At 32.0% G+C, this 23377-nt stretch overlaps 1 protein-coding gene across 1 annotated transcript in view; it reads left to right on the top strand.

The window, feature by feature from the left end:
• Positions 1–1157: 1157 nt before the first annotated feature.
• spdef (SAM pointed domain containing ets transcription factor) overlaps positions 1158–23377 on the top strand; it is a 35593-nt gene continuing 13373 nt past the window's right edge. The window contains exon 1 of the mRNA XM_030133695.1: positions 1158–1578. The gene's annotated coding sequence lies outside the window, so the exon portion shown is untranslated. The remainder of the gene's footprint in view (positions 1579–23377) is intronic.

Raw genomic sequence — 23377 nt, 5'->3', positions numbered from 1 at the left:
TAACATGTATAAGCACTGATAAACTGTCCAAATACAGTTTTTATCAGTGGATTGTACAACTTAGTCTCATTGAAAATTATTTATACATATATATATATATATATATATATATATATATATATATATATTCACAGTTAATTTGATTGTTTTAATACATGAAAATATTCTTTATAAAACATTAAAAAGTAAAAAAAAAAAAAAAAAGCAAAATGTCATGTAAAGTTAGGGCAAAAAGCTATATTTTAATGATGGAAAATTACTGTATTTTTATGAGATGGTTATTTTCTGTTATTTAACATTATTTTTTCGGTACCCCTGCTGCCGGAATATTACCGTTTTTTGTTTTTTTTTACGTTTTTTGTTTGTTTGTTTTTTTTTACAGTGCAATGAACCAACTATACTATATATAATACATACACCTGGCAGTACAGAGGCTGTGTCTGTGCTAACCTATTGTATAGTTCGTTCAACGCCTATATGTGCATTACATTTTCAACATAAAGTAGGCTATATTGACAAAAACCGCTTTTCTCTATCATTTTACGCACAGCTCAGTCATAAATACAGGTCTGACATTTGTAACAAACAAAGACATAAAACATTGCTTCTCAAATTTGCCAGTCTTTGGTGATTTATAAAAAAAATATACAAAATCTCATGTAAAGTTAGGGCAAAAAACTGTATTTTAATCATGGAAAATTACTGTAGTTTTATGAGATGGTTATTTTACAGTATTTTTTCGGCACCCCTGCTGCTGGAATAATGCCGTTTTTTTTACTGTTTTTTTTTTTTTTTTTTTTTACAGTGTGTGAACAAAAGTTTGGATGAAATCTAGGCTCACAGGGGAATATACACACTGTATAAGATGAAGACATGACTGGACACAATTCATAGTTATTTTAATAAAAACATGTATGTAATAAAAACTGAACTGGCCCTTTTTTTTTTTCTTCTGCTTCTTATCTTTTAAATTGTCTGTAACCTAAGCTCTGGGGTCAAGTAGTAGTAGTGTTTAAGGAGGTCTGAGCCAATATCTGAACACACACACAGACATGCACACACATGCATACACACCTCTAGGGTTGTGTGCATACGTAAACATGACTGGCCTATAAATATAAATTGCAGTGAATGCTGCTGGAATTCCTTTGCACTTGCTCCTTGTCGCCTCCTCGAACTCACCCCCAGCAGGTGCTTTCATTTGAAGATCAGTTTGCATTTGTGCTTTAGGCTGTGTAGTTAGCTACAGTGTGAAAAACCTGGGAGGGCCCCTTCCTCCACTTCCTCCTCCTCCTCCTCCTCCTCCTCCTCCTCGTGCTGCTGCTGCTGCTGCTGGTCTGTGACTGTCATCAGAGGGAGGCTGATTGAAAGGTGTCCTCCTGCTGCACTTTGGCTCTAGGTAGCGCCGAGGCGTCCTGACTGAGCTGAGCTGAGCTGAGTGTTGGTCTGCTGCGGGACACAAAGGCCATCCTTCATCCTTCAGAACCAGACGGCGGCCTCTTGCCCTGCATCTGCCTCTTGCACCATCCAGTCTAGTGTTTATCTGTGGCAGCTGCAGCACAGAGCATCTTCACCTTGGTAAGAAGACAAGAATACACACAATGTACACAAAGTTGTGTTTCTGAAGGAGACGTTTCAGTTTTTGTTAGTTCGCTGAGAATAAGTAAAATTCAACTTCAGGTACATGCTGCTGTGAGGAGTTCAATAGCACAGAGACAAATTCATCAGTAACTAATATTAACTAATACTGATAAGATCAGCATCATGTAAATAAAGGCTACTAAAATGAACACTTTTGGGACAACAGTTGAAAATTCAATCTGGGCTTCAGTGAAAACATTAACATTGAAAGCTAGAGACATTTTGGTAACACTTTATAATAAGTACACACTATGAAGCATTAGTTAAGCATTAACAAATACTGAATTCATCATTTATAAAGCATATTTCTGATATGAATACTCATTAATATATGGTTTATAAGCACAGTTATAATGGTTTTACTCATTAATAAGTTCATCTACATTGTGCTGAATGATTGTATTTTCATACTTTATAAATTATGGATTCAGCATTTAAAAATTTGTATTGTATCACTTACAAACCAGTTATGATGTGTATTTATGCTCGCACGTACGCTATTCAGACATGTACTAATGGTTAGTGAATATGTTAGTGGGTATTTTATACTAACTCACACATTTATTTTCCAATAGATGTCTTATAAACAATTATTAATACAGGAATTCATTATTTCAGGTAGTTATAAAGCACTTACTACTCATTAATTAAGTATATGGTGTGAGCTCATCTAAAGTGTGCTCTATCTTTGTAATTATAAAGCATTTACAAATGAGATTTAAAGGTTGGCAATGCCTAAAGACTCACAAAAGTTTCAGTTATTCTAACAAAGGAACGACAAAACACATGGGATTATTAAAACAAACTGCATGACTGAATGATGAATGATTATGATTATGAATGATTAGTAAAACATTTATAACTGTGCTTATAAACCATATATTAATGAGTATTCATGTCAGAAATATGCTTTAAAAATAATGAATTCAGTATTTGTTAATGCTTAACTAATGCTTCATAGTGTGTACTTATTATAAAGTGTTACCAACATTTTTTTTTTTGGGAGCAATATCCTCATATATGATTGCTTGTAATTAGAAATTAACTTGTATAAAGGCTGAAAAGTTTGATTTGTTTGTTGTAAATCAGTAAATCTAAGAATAAGAATAAGAATCATTATTTTACAGTCAGAATTTTGTTTACTTTAGTAGGTTCAAGTTGTTACGAAATTAAGATAATATCTTTAGTTTCACCTCAGATCGTAAAATAACACCATGACTCGCTGATGAGAGCAGATATAACATCATGATACAGAAATACAGACTTAAACTGCATGTGTTAAGACATAGAAATTTTCAGTAATATTACATTTTCCATTTTTTTTCTATTCAATCTTCCTCAAAAAACAGCAGTTTCTTAGGTTTGTGAAAAAACCATGGATGTCCGTCTAAATAATGAAATGTTAATGGAAGAAAAAGCATTCATTCTTTTTTCTTTGTGTTTGCTGTGTATATTCATGTTTCCTTTTTCTTTTGTTTTTCCTTCAGTGGCATATTAAGTTTCAGTTGCAAAGATAAAAAACTGAATGTTGACAGATAAAAGGTGTCTGATGGGTTGTTGGACGTTTTATGCCACTAACTACAGAGATAAACAGATAAACAGACATTATCGGTGTCAGCGTCATCCAAGATGAGCTGGGAGATTTAATTGGGATTTTGATTATAAGTGAAAATGAAATAGTTCTCAGTGAAAAAAACAAACTAGACTGTACACTCATATTTGTAGAAGTGTCAGTTAATGCAAAATGCTCAAAGGAGAAACGAATAAAAAACCTAATAAATCTAATAATAAAGTTTAAAACTACAGCTTAAACCATAGGCGTTATAAATACATGCCTATCTTCAGTTCATAAAACCAACTTAAAAGAATCACCTTTCATTTATCAGTCTAAAAACGGAACGATGTGAACAGAACACCTGAAAACTTTACAAAAATGACACGTTTATGAGAATTATGCAAATTATATCCTCCTGTCTGTTGATCATCCCAGTAAAAGTTACACTGATTAAACCCTTTTTCCTTGTTCTGGGAACAATGACTTCCAGTTTCCCATGAGAAACAATGACAGAGAAAAAAAAGGGGGGAAAAAATTGCCCTTTAACGCTCACATGGCAAACAGTCACGCCTGGCTGTACACACTCCTTCAACTCCAGAGTCAAACAGCAAACTTTTTTTTTTTTCACAGTGGAGCTGAGCCCTTGCAGATGATCTTAGATTGTTTTGTTTTTTTTTTTGTCTTAAAATCTTGCCAATGACCTTTTTTAAAAATGTTTTTTTTTTTTTTTTTTTTGTGAGTCAGATTGAAACATCCAGGTTAAAATCACAGAAAGAGCAGATTTTTGGTTGGTTTAATTATTACTCATTACATTAACATGAACACTTAACGGACTTCTGACACATACCCATTTCAGCAATGATGATAAATAAAATAATGGGTTGATTTTAAGCTTGACTTCACTTCACTGCTCTGCAATGTTCACTACCTGCCTTTAACCCTTTCATGAATACTGGTCACTACAGTGGACAGCTATTCTACAGCTGTTCTCTTGTATATTCATGGATTTTGTTGTTCGTTTTTTGTTTTTTGTTTTTTGTTTTTTTTCCACACATATCTTTATTAAAGTTTTTAAGACATATCATCATCTACATATCTTTTCTGACATGAATTGGTAACAATATGTAGATCTCTCCTGAGCATAAACCCCCAGAATCACAAGTCATCCCCATAGTTTTCATACAATTTATCAGTAAATACATGTTTCTGTGCGTCAAAAATTAAACGTGTGGTGTCCAGCTGAGTGGACATTTTTGCAACTTCATGAAAAATAGGTTCATAAGAAAAAAATTTTTTTCATTATTATTTTTTTATGTTTTTTTTTTTCTTTTTTTTTTTTTTTTTAACCTGTTAAACCCTGACCATATTTTCAGGGGAAAAACGCCTAAACAGACATACCCAAAGTAAATGAAGAATTACTTCACAATAATAAGGTTCATATGGATGTTCTTGGTGTCTATGGACATTTAGAGACCTCACAGAATCTATTCCCATTGTCTAAAATATTGTATCTATTACTATGCCTGAGTAAATTGTAACAAACTATAAGAGAAATTAGAATTTTTTTTATCCTCGCCTGTTTTTTTTTCGGCTGGATTGACAATGATATGCATAAATTAATTGTTCGTGTCGGAGATTTTTAATAGCGTATATTTCACCCCACAAAGATTAAAAATCATGTTTGAACATTAAAGTTTGCACTAAAATACACTTTTGATGTACTTTTATTAACATTAGGGTCTAAACTTTGAGCAAAAGTTGAAAAAAACATTCATTGTCCTGATTTATTGTATTTTTATAGTAGATGAATATTAATATAATTTTTTCGGCCTGCAGGTGGGCTGATAGGACTAAACGGGTTAAATTTTTTTTTCAGAAGAAAATTTTCAATCACATTGTTGTTTTCATGACTAAAGAGGAATAAAAACACTCAGGAAAAAATTTTGATTAAGGTTCTCATAATTCGTGCGTGAAAGGGTTAAAGAGATGTGACGTAAGAGTTGTAGGCCTACTTCAGACAGTAGACAGAGTTGGTTTAGTTTTTCCTGGTAAATTCTGTATATAACACATTGATAGCTATATTTAGATCTATTTTTGCATCAGATCATTTAAGATCAATGAATTTAAGCCTGTGTTTCTGACAACTTAGGGGCGGGACCATAGGTTGTATGGGGTTTCAAATTAAAAGGAAATATAGAGCAATAATATAATATGTGATTTAATTTTCCCAATAAAATAGAAGAAAATTGGTCTCTGGAAGACTCTAGAAGTGTTTATTTTTTTCCAAGTGAAATGCATCAGTTGTTAAAGATGTAAGAGGACAAAAGTTACATAAAAGACTAATTTGGAAACGATGACACAAGATGGATGTGACATAAAACACAAAATAACATAAAGACGATATTAAAGAGCAGACTAGATTGAAATGACATAGAGTACAGGTGTCAAACATGTGGTCCGGGGGCCAAATCCAGCCCGCCAAAGGGTCCTGTCCGGCCCTTGGGATGAATTTGTGAAATGCAACAAATTACACTGAAGATATTAACAATCGTTTTAGTTCAGGTTTCATATTCAGACCAATTCAATCTCAAGAGGGCAGGATTCAGTAAAATACGATCATAATAACATATAAATAATGACAACTTCAAATGTTTCTCTTTGTAAATGTAAATATTTTCATGTATTTACACAAAAACAAAGTATCATTTTGCAAAAAATGCGAATAACCTGAAATGTCTCAAGAGAAGTAAGTACAATTTTAACAAAATTCTGCCTGTTATTCAATGTTTTGTGTGTTTGTAGATCCACTGTGATCTGTAAGTTATAATGTACATGTGTAAATGATAAACTGAGGCAGAATATTGTTAAAATTACACTTATTTTTTTCAGTTTGTTCATGTTATTCACATCTTTTGAAAGGATAGTTTGTAGATGTAAACCTTTTCATAATGTAAATTAACTTTTTTCGCTCTAAAACATAGAAAAAGGAGGTAAAAATTTAGAGTTGTCATTATTTACGGGGTGGGGAAGCAAAATTTACAATGAACATTTAGTTGTTTTTTCTCAGCAGGCACTACGTCAATTGTTTTGAAACCAAACATATATTGATGTCATAATCATACCTAACACTATTATCCATACCTTTACAGAAACTTTTGCCCATATGAGTAATCAGGAAAGCAAACGTCAAAGAGTGTGTGATTTGCTGAATGCACTCGTCACACCAAAGGAGATTTCAAAAATAGTTGGAGTGTCCACAAAGACTGTTTAGAATGTAAAGAAGAGAATGACTATGAGCAAAACTATTACGGGAAAGTCTGGAAGATACTATTAAAGAAGAATGGGAGAAGTTGTCACCTGAATATTTGAGGAGCACTTGCGCAAGTTTCAGGAAGTGTGTGAAGGCAGTTATTGAGAAAGAAGGAGGACACATAGAATAAAAACATTTTCTATTATGTCAATTTTTTTGTGGCAAATAAATCCTCATGACTTTCAATAAACTAACTGGTCATACACTGTCTTTCAATCCCTGCCTCAAAATATTGTAAATTTTGCTTCCCCACTCTGTATATATTATTATATTATTATTTTACTGGTTCGGCCCACTTCAGATAAATTTTACTGAATCTGGCCCCTGAACTAAAATGAGTTTGACACCCCTGACATAGAGGATGGAACAAGATGGAAGTGAAAGATGTTAAAAAAAAAAAAAAAAAAAGAAAAGAAACTTTAAGAGTTTTATTCTTGGAAAAGTCAATAAAAGTGCTGTTTATGACAATTCATGGGACATTTTTCTATGTTTGAGTGACACAACACATTTTTCTGTTGGGTCTTGAGCTGAAAAAGTTTGCGAACCATTGCTCTAAGCCAACGATAAAAACCTTAACTCAAATAATCACTTTCCCCTTCATAAATGAGACCAAGTATGTAGAAAAAATACGTTTCCCAGGGTGCAGGGCTGCATGAAGGGAGTCCTTTTCCCACCTGTGTCAAAGACTGACTTTGCTGAGTAAATGGAGCAAGCTCTAATGCTCCTGAAATGAATATCAGCGTCTTGACCAAACTCATTTAGGGATCAGTCAGTTCCGTAATCCCTCTCCACAGGGGGGGGTGTTTGTGTCTTTTTCTTGTGCCCCCTCTTCCTTTTGGAAGAAGGTAATATGGCTAAATTTGCTTTGCTAATGGGCTTAGTGCAAGCTGTTACAGAGCAGAGTTGACACGCAGCAGCCAGGCTGGGATGCCACTGGCTTTTAATCTGACTCCTGATGGAGTGAAAGGGAGTGTGGGCTGTGGTTTACGAGAAATCTGGAGATAAAAAGAAGATGGGGAGGGGGTTTTACTGCGGGGGGTTGAGGACCAAAGACTGGATGTGAATCTTTTTTTTAGGAGGCAGGGAAGACAACTTCATTTAACTTTGGGCGAGTTAAGTTGTTTATTACCTCCGCCAAGGAGGTTATGTTTTTGCCAGGGTTTGTTTGTTTGTTTGTTTGTTTGTTTGTCTGTTTGTTTGTTTGTTTGTCTGTCCATTAGTGTGCAACATAACTCAAAAAGTTATGGACAGATTTGGATGAAATTTTCAGGGTTTGTTAGAAATGGGATAAGGAAGAAATGATTAAATTTTGGTGGTGATCGGGGGTGGGGGGGCCCACGGGGGGGGGGCACTGATCAGCCTTGGCGGAGGTCTGCACTCTTCGAGTGCTTCTAGTTGGTGGGTTTATTTGGAATAGAGTCTGTAACATAATAATAACTAGAAGCACTCGGAGAGCGCAGACCTCTGCCAAGGCTGATCAGTCACTTTTTAAGTTATGTTGCACACTAACGGACAGACAAACAAACAAACAAACAAACAAACAAACAAACAGACAGACAAACAAACAAACCCTGGCAAAAACATAACCTCCTTGGCGGAGGTAATAATAATAATAATAATAATAATAATAATAATAATAATAATAATAATAATAATAATAATTTATTTGTAAAGTGCTTTCAATCAAAGTGCTGTACAGATATAAAATCAATCACAATAAAACAATAAAACATAAAAGCTAAAAACATTAACAGTAAAAGCACATCACGACTTATAACACAGAGTAAACAAGTGGGTCTTGAGCTTTGCTTTAAAAACCTCCACAGAGCATGCCTGCCTTATGTCCAGAGGAAGACTGTTCCAAAGTGCTGGCGCACAGAAAGAAAAGGCTCGCTCACCGACAGTCTTTTTCCTGACTTTAGGCAAAGTCAGGAGGCCAGATCCTTGAGAACGAAGGGCACCAGAAGGTGCATACAGTCTAACCAGCTCTGTCAAGTAAGAAGGTGCCGCTCCATTTAAAATTTTATAAGTCAATAAAAGCACCTTAAAATCAGCACGAACCTGACATGGAAGCCAGTGAAGAGAGGCCGACACTGGGGTAATATGATCGTATTTCCCAGCTCCAGTCAGAACCCGAGCTGCAGCATTTTGCACCATCTGCAGGACTCTGAAACTTTTTTTGGGTAATCCTGAAAGAAGAGCATTACAATAGTCCAAACGAGATGTTACGAAAATATTGAACATGTTGGTATGTTATGAGTTGTGTGAACTGTAGTGAATGAGTATGTTGTAGAAACAGTTCCATGAGACTAGGGATGTAACGATTACCAGTATAATGATAAACTGCGGTAAAATTGCCAACGGTTAGTATTATCGTTTAAATTCTAATTATCATGATAACTGTGTTTGATTACCGCACTTTTCCGGAGAGAAAATGCCTATGGAAAGATCTGCTTTTATGTCAAATATTTGAGTATAGTATTAATTTATTACAATTTTAATTTTATATACCTAATATTTAGAACCAATATTCACTTTTAAGGTTCATAAAACATCTTTGTGTTATTTATGCAATAAATTATATATATTTTTCAAATCGGATTTTATATTTTTTTGTGTGGGTTTTCTGGCCTTTTGTGTTGATATAGTAGGTTAACCCTTTCATGCACGAATCATGAGAACCTTAATCAAAAATTTTTCCTGAGTGTTTTTATTCCTCTTTCGGCATGAAAAAAAACAATGCGATTGAAAATTTTCTTCTGAAAAATAAATAAAAAATAAATATATATATTTTTTTAAATTAAAAAAAAAAAAAAAAAAAAAATACATACAAAAAATAATCATGAAAAAAAATTCTTATGAACCTATTTTTCATGAAGTTGCAAAAATGTCCACTCAGCCGGACACCATACGTTTAATTTTTGACGCACAGAAACATGTATTTACTGATAAATTGTGTGAAAACTATGGGGAGGGCTTGTGATTCTGGAGGTTTATGCTCAGGAGAGATCTACATAATGTTACCAATTCATGTCAGAAAAGATATGTAGTGTCTTAAAACTTTAATAAAGATATGTGTAAAAAAAAAAAAAAAGCAATGAAAAGAACAACAAAACCTATGAATATACAAGAGAACAGCTGTAGAAGAGCTGTCCACTGGAGTGACCACTGTGCATGAAAGGGTTAAAGTGAAAAAATAATAGGCAGTTGATATAAATGAAGTTGTGCTAAAAAAAAAAAGATGCCAAACATGACTATAGTAAACTTTTGTTTATATAGTATATAAAGGCAAAATCAAAAGTACTGAAAAACGGCCAAAATAGGCTCAGACCACCAAGGGTTAATACCTGAATGTTTCTGCAACAATTGTGCCAATTATTTTACTTTGGGGGTTTTTTTGTTGTTTTTTTTCCAAAATACAACTTGGTTAAATTATTTCAGTGTGTGTATTAGTACTTTTTGAACATTTTGAGCACAGTTTCAACAATACCACGATAATAATGATAACTGTGATAATTTTGGTCACAATAACCATGATATGAAATTTTCATATCGTTACATCCCTACATGAGACCAAGGTTCTAATAGTTTTGGATATTTCATTATAGTTTAGTTTTATTTAGTTCTGACTTTTTCTTCTCTAATTCAGTTAGTTTTAATTCGTTTTTAGAGCAGGTTTGCTAGTTTTTATTAGTTTTCGTTATTTTCTAAATGCTTAGTTTTAGTTTAGTTTTAGTTTTTTTTATATTTTTTTTCTCTTCTTCTCCATCGTATTCAAATAAATCCCAGACAGGACTCTGCGGTTTTCTCCCAACTTTAGTCTCCATGTTTCCAGGTAGAGTGGGGACCAGAAGACGACTGGAAACCACAAGTGACTTAAATATAGTGAGTTAAATATCATATTGATGGCCAAAATACAAAACCTATCTGAAAAAATCACTTTTTTCAGGAAGCAAAAAAAAAAAAAATCATGGATCCTGGAGGATTCTGGTGGTTTCTGTAAATTGGCTTAGAGTTTGGTTTTGACCAATTCTATTTGTAAAGTGTCATGAGATAACTTTTGTTATGATTTGGTGCTATATAAATAACATTTGATTGATTGATTGATGGTTTAGTTTTTTTATAGTATGGTCTTTGTTGTTGTTGACAGGTGACCTTCATGTCATATGAAAGGGCAGGATTATCTTGCAGATAGACTGAAAATGTGGAGTCATCCTTGTTCTCACCATTTAATGTGAAAACTCAAAATCTAAAAATTTGTTTTTTGGCCATCGATACGGTGCCAGCAGCTAAAATTGCTCGAGGGAAATAAATTGATTTCATATCAAGCCAACACTGACAAAGACGAAAACAAAGGGAATTTTATCCATAATTTTTATACATTTTAGTTAGTTTTATAAGCACACAATACAGTTTCAGTTAGTTATGTTTTTTTTTTTTCTTTTAGTTATAGTTTTTATTTATTTCAGTTAACAAAAATGTTTTTACAATTCTAGTTTTTGTCATTTCGTTAGTTTTCGTTAATGAGAATAATCTTGCATGAGACTGACTTCAGTGTTTGATTTACCTCAAATTCTCAACCGGTACAAGTGCATACATAAAAATAACTATAGTGCTGAAAAGTGAAGTCAGTGTGGAAACAGTAAAATGAACGTCCACGAATAGTCTGCCTCCAAAAGTTAGTCATTCCCCAAACATCCCCAAGTACAAATGCACAACTGTACAGCTGAAATAAATGTGTTTACAGCCTGGTACAAAAAATGTTCAACCAATTAATCAATTAATCAAATTTATTTATATAGCACCACATCATAACAAAAGTTGTATTTAAGGAGTTGCATTACAAAGACAGTCAGAGGATTCTGTCATGCAGTTTATTTACCACATAGATGTATACACTATGTCGTGTTGGTAACTGCAGTCTATAGGAACGAATGCATCAATGGAGCCGCCATCTTGGTACAGGGTAGCGCTATTTTTAAATGAATGAATGTCAGTCGGGGCCAAGGTGTATATAGAATTAAATCACCAAAGATTGGCAAATTTGAGAAACAATGTTTTATGTCTTTGTTTATTACAAATGTCAGACCTGTATTTATGACTGAGCTGTGAGTAAAATGATAGAAAAAAGCAGTTTTTGTCTATATAGCCTACTTAATGTTGAAAATGTAATGCCTGTATAGGCGTTGAACAAACTATACAATAGGTTAGCACAGACACAGCCTCTGTACTGCCAGCTGTATGTATTATATATAGTATAGTTGGTTCATTGCACTGTGAAAAAAAAAAAAAAAGTAAAAAAAAACGGTAATATTCCAGCAGCAGGGGTACTGAAAAAATACTGTTAAATAACGGAAAATAATCATCTCATAAAAATATGGTAATTTTCCACAATTAAAATACAGTTTTTTTTATAATAAATGGTGCTAAATCACTGGAGAAATGTTACATATGGAGAAAAATCTATTTGGGAATTGCCATGAAAGTAGCACTGGGTCTTTATGGGTTAAAGACAGTATTTGAAATACTCTACACAAGTCATGAAAAAGTATAAAGTAAGTCTATATTTCATTTCAACCAGCTAGAACTGCAGCTGTTCACTGGTCAGCTACACTGTAAAAAAAAAAAAAAAAACTCTTAAAAAATAACCAGCTCATAAAAATACAGTAATTTTCCATAATTAAAATACAGTTTTTTGCCCTAACTTTACATGAGATTTTGCATTTTTTTTTTTGACTTTTTAATGTTTAATAAAGAATATTTACATGCATTAAAACAAACAAATTACCTATAAAAAAAAAAAATATATATAATAATATATATATATATATATATATATATATATATATATATATATATATATACATATATATATATATATACATATATATATATAAATAATTTTCAATGACACTAAGTTGTACAATCCACTGATAAAAACTGTATTTGGATAGTTTATCAGTGCTTATACATGTTATACATTCACAAAAATACATTTATTCAACATTTTCGTTGTGAAACCTCCCGTAATTACACAAGATATTTGTCAATTAACAAACAAGTCTTGTTCAACTTACAGAACAAATACTTCTTTATGGTTAATTGTCAATAATTTTATCTCGTTTTATTATTATTATTTTTACAGTATTAAACTTTAAATTAACAGTTTAATCTCATAAATAGAAAAGAAATATTTGTGAAATTATGATATATTTGCAAATGTATTTTAACAGTATTTTTATGTGAAAAAAGGGGGGGGGGGGGGATTCTTATTTTTTGGGCTGTTCTCTTTTATTTTTCTTATAGTGGATAATTTTTTGGGCTGTTCTCTTTTTTTTCTTATAGTGGATAATTTTTGGGGCTAGAGGATAATTTTGTGGGTTCTTCTCTTTTTTGTTCTTATATGTATAATTTTTTGGGCTGTTGCACCTCTGGGCCACCACAGTGTTGTCCAGCACCACCGCAGATGAGTTTGATACCTCAGAAAACATATAAACTACAAAGTTTTTCCACTATTTCAGAAATGATAATAGATGCCAGACATGGCTTCAACAAAGTGTAGAGAGTAATGACTTTATAAAGTCAGTGCCATTTTTAGGTCTTATGTCTTAAGCTTAAGAGAATTTAACCCAGTTATGAAAAAACATTGAGCTGCATATTGTGTTTCCCTAATTTCAGGTTTTGAAGATCACCTGGACTCATCATAAAACTTAGATTAGATTTTGTCAGATGGGTGTAGTCTATGGTGTTGCCAATTTTATGAGAGTCAAATTTCTTTGTGTGTCGACAAATAAAGCTGTGACTTACCGTGAACTTGCGCTCTGTGAGGGTGAGCACACTTCCTTCGGACACAACCGCTGATAACGTGGTGCGTGACAGCAGTGTGCCTTCCCATATGCCAGCTGTGGCAGGTACACAGTATAGGCGCCGTGTATCAGTTCACCCTGAGATTACAACACTTATGCTACAGCTGACATCCATAAATGAACACTAATGATAGCAATTTCCTGTAAAAAAAAAAAAAAAAAAAAAAAAATACACGTCAGTCTTGCCTTAAAACACACACCTTGGTTGGTCCTCTTCACATTATCTAACTTCCATTTGGCCTGATCACAATCAAGGGCACCAGAAAGGGTGCACATATAGATAAAAAGTAATAATGCTCTATCAAAAAGTCAGACAGGTCATTTTGTTTGTCTGATATTTCTCTTTTAAAGTCCAAAATATTTTTGTATTATGGCAGTGGTGTCAAACTCATTTTGCTTCAGGGGCCATATTCAACCCAATTTGATCTAAAGCGGGCCAGACCAGTAAAATAATGACTTAATAACCTATAAATAATGACAAATCCAAGTTTTTCTTTTTGTTTTAGTACAAAAAAAACGCCATTAAATTATGGAAATATTTACATTTTACAAAAAAGATGTGAATAACCTGAAAAAACAGAAATTTCATTTGAAAAATTTGTGCAATTTTAACAATATTATGCTTTGACTTATTATTTATACATGTACATTACACACAATGTTACATAAACATTTGGTAACAGGCAGAATATTGTTAAAATGTTGGAGTTTGGAACTAAAATTTGAACAATTTCTACAATATTCCATCTGCTATTATTAACACAACTACAGATCACAGTGGATCCATAAATGCACAAAACATTTAGTAACAGGCAGAATATTGTTAAAATTACACATTTCAGGTTGTTCTTATTTGCTTTTATTTATGTATTTATTTGCGTTTTATTGTGAAAGAATAGTTTTGTAAATGTAAATATTTTCACAGTGTAATATTTTTTGCACTTAAATTTTTTCCACATAATTTTTCATAAAGAAAATTTGTCATTGTCATTATTTATGGGTTATTGTGTTGTTATTTTTACTGTTGATCACATTGGTCTGTATGTGGAACCTGAACCAAAAGGATTTGGACAACCTGGACTGTTCAGGTTAATTTTTGCACTTTCATGCTGCAGGCTGAAATGGAACCTTTGGCGGGCCAGATTTGGCCCCCGGGCCACATGTTTGACACCTGTGTATTATGGTGTCTACTAAAAATTTCGCAGGCTTGCCCCTGTCAAATCAGAAATTATTGGGTGTACGGACACTCCAGCCTAATAGCCTCCATATTTAATGCCTACAAAGATATACAAACGTTTCAGCACACAGGATAATCATGCATTGTTTATTGCATAGATGTCATGTCCAAAGCATGTGTGCTGAAAAATGACACATATTGACAGAAACAATAAAATTAGACCCAGATATTTTGATATGGTGTACGGACACTACTTGGTGTACGGACTCTACAAGATTGGAATGGAAATCTGGCTAACCACATGGTTGTATCTCTGTTAGATCTTTAACCCTCCGGTATCCAGGTGCGCCTTTTAGGCACACTTTGCTCTTTGTTTTAAAAAACTTCATATTATTTTTCACAATTTAAATAAGGTTAGAATTTAAAAGTTGTTCATTTTTGCATGATCTTTAAAATTCTGGCCACCAACTAAAATGTGCACATTGTAAACAAAAGAAAATTACAAGACTAGCATCTGTCTCCCAAGTGTGCCTAAAACGCACTATTTCTTCCATTTGATATGTATGATTAGGGCTGACCTTGATTTACAAAAATAAAATCAAATTAGAGCAGAAAAATAAATCAATATATAATATTTAATAGTTTGATTTATAGGTGTGCATTTTACGCACACTTGGTGACAGATGCTAGTATTTTTGAACATTTGACCTAGCACCAAAAATAATAGTGCAGATTAACCAATGTTGGAGTTAATCACTGACATATGCCAGGCTGCAAAAAGCAAATAATATGTGATCCACTTTTTATGTAGAATATTGAAAAAAATATTTTTTTTTTGTTTTTTGCATCCAAAAAAAATGGTTTCTTTACATTACAAACACAGCATTTAAAGGGTTAAAAAATGTGACAATTATTGAGCATTTGGTATTTTTATTTACAGCTCAAGTTGATGAAATAGAAAAAAGTGTAAAAGAATTAAAAACAAACTGTATGAAATTTTTTTGGACATTATGCCACAAGTGTGCAAAAAAGGCACACTTGGTGCTTAGTAAGGGCCTTGGTGGACGGGATACCGGAGGGTTAACTAAGTCTTCCTGGTGCAGGAGTAAATAAACATTTGTGAACAAGTTATAACAATATATCTATAAGGCATATGCGCGATATTATTGATGGAAGTATATTGGTGTACGAATACTACATGAATTTTGGTGAACAACGCGCCATTGAAAACATGCGGTTCGACGTAAACATCCGTTTGCCACATTGTTACCAAATTTTCTGCAGCCAGGGAGCAGACCAAAATCTGTCTAGTTGTGCATATTTAGTCCTAATAATACTGAAATAACAGGTTTCCATTCTATTATTACAATTAAAGGGCTGTAAATGAAGGGTTTTCAGAACAAAATGGTGGATTGTCTTAATACTGAAAATAAGAATTGATAATCAAACAGCTGTTCAACAAAAATGATCAATAAATGTCTAGCAATGTGATGTGTGTATTTTGTAATAAAAAAGACACAGGAGTTGAGTAGTAATTATTTATTGTGTTACAAAACATTATGTACAATAATTTTATTCTCTTATAACAATAAAATTGTGCACGTTTTTCACACTCATTGGGTCGCCATTTTATCCGTTTTTATCAGATTTTGGGAATGGTTTTGGGGGTATCTTTTTGCAATACTGATTAATAACTGATGCAAATATACTTGTGCACCTTGATTGTGATCAGGCCGTTAGTTGAGTTTTTGTTTTTTGTTTTGTTTTTTTTGAGAGTTTTTTTTTTCGTCCTTAGGCATAAAAAAACACAACACAATTGAGTTTTGTTGTTTTTTTTCATGGATTTACAAAAATGTCCACTCAGCTACACCATGGATTATATTCTTGAAGCAAAGAAACATGTATTTAAAACTCAATATCAGAAAATGATATGAAAACAATGAAATATAATGCTGCTAATCTGATGTTGTCTCACATTTTAACATTTTCTCATACTAGTTATTACTCACTTCCATTTTATCAGTTTTTATCCGATTTTCTTCAAATTTGGAGGATTGCAAGATCTAATTATAAGATGGCCAAAGAAACATTTTGGGAATGGTTTTGGGGGTATCTTTTTGCAATACTGATTAATAACTGATGCAAATATACTTGTGCACCTTGATTGTGATCAGGCCGTTAGTTTTTTTTTTTTTTTTTTGAGAGTTTTTTGGGGTTTTTTTTTTGTTTTTTTGAGTTTTTTTTTTCCTCCTTAGGCATGAAAAAAACAATACAATTGAGTTTTGTTGTTTTTTTTCATGGATTTACAAAAATGTCCACTCAGCTACATCATGCATTATATTCTTGAAGCAAAGAAACATGTATTTAAAACTCAATATCAGAAAATGATATGAAAACAATGAAATATAATGCTGCTAATCTAATGTTGTCTTACATTTTAACATTTTCTCATACTAGTTATTACTCACTTCCATTTTATCAGTTTTTATCCGATTTTCTTCAAATTTGGAGGATTGCAAGATCTAATCATAAGATGGCCAAAGAAACATTTTGGGAATGGTTTTGGGGGTATCTTTTTGCAATACTGATTAATAACTGATGCAAATATACTTGTGCACCTTGATTGTGATCAGGCCGTTAGTTTTTTTTTTTTTTTTTTGAGAGAGTTTTTGGGTTTTTTTTTGTTTTTTTGAGTTTTTTTTTCCTCCTTAGGCATGAAAAAAACAATACAATTGAGTTGTTTTTTTGTTTTTTTTCATGGATTTACAAAAATGTCCACTCAGCTACACCATGGATTATATTCTTGAAGCAAAGAAACATGTATTTAAAACTCAATATCAGAAAATGATATGAAAACAATGAAATATAATGCTGCTAATCTGATGTTGTCTCACATTTTAACATTTTCTCATACTAGTTATTACTCACTTCCATTTTATCAGTTTTTATCCGATTTTCTTCAAATTTGGAGGATTGCAAGATCTAATTATAAGATGGCCAAAGAAACATTTTGGGAATGGTTTTGGGGGTATCTTTTTGCAATACTGATTAATAACTGATGCAAATATACTTGTGCACCTTGATTGTGATCAGGCCGTTAGTTTTTTTTTTTTTTGAGAGAGTTTTTTGGGGTTTTTTTTTTTTGTTTTTTTTGAGTTTTTTTTTTCCTCCTTAGGCATGAAAAAAACAATACAATTGAGTTTTGTTGTTTTTTTTTCATGGATTTACAAAAATGTCCACTCAGCTACATCATGCATTATATTCTTGAAGCAAAGAAACATGTATTTAAAACTCAATATCAGAAAATGATATGAAAACAATGAAATATAATGCTGCTAATCTAATGTTGTCTTACATTTTAACATTTTCTCATACTAGTTATTACTCACTTCCATTTTATCAGTTTTTATCCGATTTTCTTCAAATTTGGAGGATTGCAAGATCTAATCATAAAATGGCCAAAGAAACATTTTGGGAATGGTTTTGGGGGTATCTTTTTGCAATACTGATTAATAACTGATGCAAATATACTTGTGCACCTTGATTGTGATCAGGCCGTTAGTTTTTTTTTTTTTTTTTTGAGAGTTTTTTGGGGGTTTTTTTTTGTTTTTTTGAGTTTTTTTTTCCTCCATAGGCATGAAAAAAACAATACAATTGAGTTGTTTTTTTGTTTTTTTTCATGGATTTACAAAAATGTCCACTCAGCTACATCACGCATTATATTCTTGAAGCAAAGAAATATGTATTTAAAACCCAATATCAGAAAATGATATGAAAACAATGAAATAAAAACATGTTTAATGCTGCTAATCTGATGTTTTCTCACATTTTAACATTTTCTCATACTAGTTATTACTCACTTCCATTTTATCAGTTTTTATCTGATTTTCTTCAAATTTGGAGGATTGTAAGATCTAGTAATAAGATGGCCAAAGAAACATTTTGGGAATGGTTTTGGGGGTATCTTTTTGCAATACTGATTAATAACTGATGCAAATATACTTGTGCACCTTGATTGTGATCAGGCCGATTTGATTAAAAAAACTCCAGCTGACAGTGGAGACAGAGGACCGCAGAGACGGCACCTTGAAAGTCCACGCAGGCGGCAGAGCTTCTTCAGGGGCTCCATGCAAGTCACCCACCCCCAAACCACAAGGCATTCTGGGCCACTGACCCACAAATAAGAGACTCAGTCAAATCCACTTTGCAGCGCTGTGTGTGTTTTAACTCTCATGAGGGTCATTTCCCCAATATCTCAGTCTGACTTTGGGGTTCTTAAAGGAGATCCACTCAGTTCTTCTCTGCTCAGTCACGCCTGCACATACTCTCATGGAGTCTCTTTATTAACCCTAAGACTACGAAACTTTTGGAAGAGGTATTGTAATTTTGATTTAATGCATTTTAATTGAATTGCTTTTTAACTAGTTTTGTAAAGAAAAAAAAAGCTAAAACACTATTTGTAAAATCGTAGAGTAGCTCCAATTATTTTATATTATGCTCCATTATGCGATCAGTTCCATTTATCTTTCTGTCAGCAGGATTATGCAAAAAGTATTACTTCAGTTTTCTTGAACCTTGGTTGAGAATAGGGCATGGGTGTCAAACTCATGTTAGTTCAGGGGCCACATTCAGCTTAATCTAATCTAAAGTGGGCTGGATCAGTAAAATAATATAAATAATACGATAAGAACTTATAAATAACATCCACTCAAAAGTTTTCTCTATGTTTTTGAGTGAAAAAAGTACAATTCCGTAATGAAAATGTGTACATCTACGAACTGTATTTGAACGTAACATGAACAAATATGAACAACCTGAAAATTCTTAAGAAAAATAAGTGCAATGTTAACAATATTACACCTTAGTTTAACATTTATACATAATAACCTGTAAATAATAACTCCAAGTTTTTCTCTTTGTTTTATTGCAATAAAAAAAACATTAAATTATGAACATATTTACATTTACTAACTATCCAAACCAAAAAAAAAAAAAGAAATAAGTGTAATGTTAACAATATTACACCTTAGTTTATCATTTATACATAACAACCTGTAAATAATAACTCCAAGTTTTTCTCTGTTTGATTGCAATAAAAAAAACATTCATTTATGAACATATTTACATTTACAAACTATCCAAACAAAAAAAAGAAATAAATAAGTGCAATTTTAACAATATTATGCCTTAGTTTATCATTTATACATAATAACCTGTAAATAATAACTCCAAGTTTTTCTCTTTGTTTTATTGCAATAAAAAAAGAACATTAAATTATGAACATATTTACATTTACTAACTATCCAAACAAAAAAAAGAAATAAATAAGTGCAATTTTAACAATATTATGCCTTAGTTTATCATTTATACATAATAACCTGTAAATAATAACTCCAAGTTTTTCTCTTTGTTTTATTGCCATTAAAAAAACCATTAAATTATGAACATATTTACATTTACTAACTATCCAAACCAAAAAAAAAAAAAAAAGAAATAAGTGTAATGTTAACAATATTACACCTTAGTTTATCATTTATACATAATAACCTGTAAATAATAACTCCAAGTTTTTCTCTTTGTTTTATTGCCATTAAAAAAACCATTAAATTATGAACATATTTACATTCACTAACTATCCAAACCAAAAAAAAAAAAAAAAAGAAATAAGTGTAATGTTAACAATATTACACCTTAGTTTATCATTTATACATAATAACCTGTAAATAATAACTCCAAGTTTTTCTCTTTGTTTTATTGCAGTAAAAAAAAAAACATTCATTTATGAACATATTTACATTTACAAACTAACCAAGCACCAAAAAAGAAAGAAATAAGTGCAATTTTAACAATATTACACCTCAGTTTATCATTTATACATAATAACCTGTAAATAATAACTCCAAGTTTTTCTTTGTTTTATTGCAATAAAAAAAACATTAAATTATGAACATATTTACATTTACAAACTATCCAAACAAAAAAAAGAAATAAATAAGTGCAATTTTAACAATATTATGCCTTAGTTTATCATTTATACATAATAACCTGTAAATAATAACTCCAAGTTTTTGTCTTTGTTTTATTGCAATAAAAAAAACATTAAATTATGAACATATTTACATTTACAAACTATCCAAGCAAAAAAAGAGAAAGAAATAAGTGTAATGTTAACAATATTACACCTTAGTTTATCATTTATACATAATAACCTTTAAATAATAACTCCAAGTGTTTCTCTTTGTTTTATTGCAATAAAAAAAACATTCATTTATGAACATATTTACATTTAAAAACTATCCAAACCAAAAAAAAAAGAGAAGGAAATAAGTGCAATTTTAACAATATTACACCTTAGTTTATCATTTATAAATGTGCATCACAGCTTACAGATCACAGTGGATCTACAAATACACAAAATATTTAGTAACAGGCAGAATATTGGTACAATTCCACATACTTCTATTATTTCAGGTTGTTCACATGTTTTTGTAAAAGGCTAGTCTATAAATGGAAAAAAAATTGTGTGATTTTACTTTTCTTATACTAAAACAAAGAGGAAATTTTGTGGTTTTCATTATTTATAGGTTATTATGATAGTATTTTACTGGTCTGACCCACTTTAGATTGAACTGACCTAAAATGATGTTAACATCCTTAATATCTTCAGTGTAATTTTTGCATTTCACAAATTCCTCCCAGGGGCCGGATTGGACCCTTTGGTGGGCCGGTTTTGGCCCCCGGGCCGCATGTTTGACACCTGTGGGATAGGGCATGGGTGATGGATAGTCCCATTAATTGTGAAGCAGATTCATCATAAGGGGTGGAGGCTGTTTTTTTTTTTTCTCTCTCTTTACTTTGGTTCCTAACATGACAGAGCCTGAGGCCAGTAGATAAACAGACCTCTTCCATTGGACTGTATGACACCTTAGCCAAAGGTAAATAGATGGAGCACTCCAATTGGAACGCTGCTTTAACTACTTTCCTACTTTTAAGAATTGACCTACCATCTATAATTACTTCATTAATTTTATTTTAATGGTATTGTACGTTTGGGGACAACTGGATTTTCCCTGAGGTGATTTTATCTCCTCATCGTACGTTCTCACCAAAAGGCACCAACTGACAAAACCAAACTTTGTTGCCATGAGAACAGTTAGACAGCAAAACATAATTTGTGGTTTGTTTATTGTTTGATAATGTTGAGAAGACTGGACTATTGTGAAAGTGAAAGTCTGTGTTCTCTGAGTGGTCTGAGGGTTCTTCTACATGACAAAACAACACTTAAACCCTTAAATAAGAAAAGAAGGAAACAAATAAATTCAAATGACTAAGGATGGAATTAAAATTCTTAAACTGAGAAATCGTGTAAGTGGTGTCTATCTATGAAATGGAGAAAAAAATGTTGTTCCTTTGGGATATTATGCACACGCGTCTTTTAGGGTTTTAACAACACAAAGTCAGATATAGTATGTTTTTCTTAAAATGAGATTATTTTACAAATGAGAAACATGGTTGATAATATTATTTTAAGCTCATTGACTCTGTCATGAACTTCCCTTTTGTTTGTTGTAGTTGATACTACTACTAGTACCACTAGTACTACTATTACTACTAGTACTACTACTACCACTGGCATTACTACTACTACTACTACTACTATTACTACTACTACTACTGCTACTACTGCTACTACTACTACAACTACTACACTACTACTACTACTAGTACTACTACTACTACTAGTACTACTAGTACTACTACTACTACTACTACTACTAGTACTACTACTACTACTAGTACTACTAGTACTACTACTTTTACTACTACTACTACTATTACTACCAGTACTACTACAACTACTACTACTACTACCACTACTACTAGTACTACTACTACTACTACTACTACTAGTACTACTAGTACTACTACTTTTACTACTACTACTACTATTACTACCAGTACTACTACTACTACTACTACTACTACCACCACAAGTACTACTACTACCACTACTACTACTATTACTACTAGTACTACTACTACTACTACTACTACTACTACTATTACTACCATTACTACTACTACTACTACTACTACTACCACTACTACTACCATTACTACTAGTACTACTACTACTACTACCACTACTACTACTACTACTATTACTACTACTACTATTACTACTATTACTACTACTACTACTGTTACTTCTATTACTACCACTACTACTACTACTACTACTACTACTACTACTACTACTACTACTACTACTATTACTACAACTACTATTACTACTAGTACTACTACTACTACTACTATTACTATTACTACTGTTACTTCTATTACTACCACTACTACTACTACTACTACTACTACTACTACTACTACTACTACTATTACTACTACTACTATTACTACTGTTACTACCACTACTACTACTACTACTACTACTATTACTACTACTACTACTATTACTACTAGTACTACTACTACTACTACTACTACTACTACTACTACTATTACTACTACTACTACTATTACAACTAGTCCTACTACTACTACTATTACTACAACTACTACCACTGTTACTATTACTACTACTACTATTACTACTACTACCCCTACTACTACCACTACTACTACTATTACTACTACTACTACTACTACTACCACTATTACTATTATTATTACTACTACTATTACTACTACTACTACTACTACTACTACTACTACCACTATTACTACTACTACTATTACTACTACTACCACTATTACTACTATTATTACTACTACTATTACTACTACTACTACTACTACTACTACTACTA

Source organism: Sphaeramia orbicularis, chromosome 5 (genome assembly GCF_902148855.1).
Source record: "Sphaeramia orbicularis chromosome 5, fSphaOr1.1, whole genome shotgun sequence".
Classification (NCBI taxonomy): Eukaryota; Metazoa; Chordata; class Actinopteri; order Kurtiformes; family Apogonidae; genus Sphaeramia; species Sphaeramia orbicularis.
This window is presented reverse-complemented; position numbering and strand designations above follow the sequence as displayed.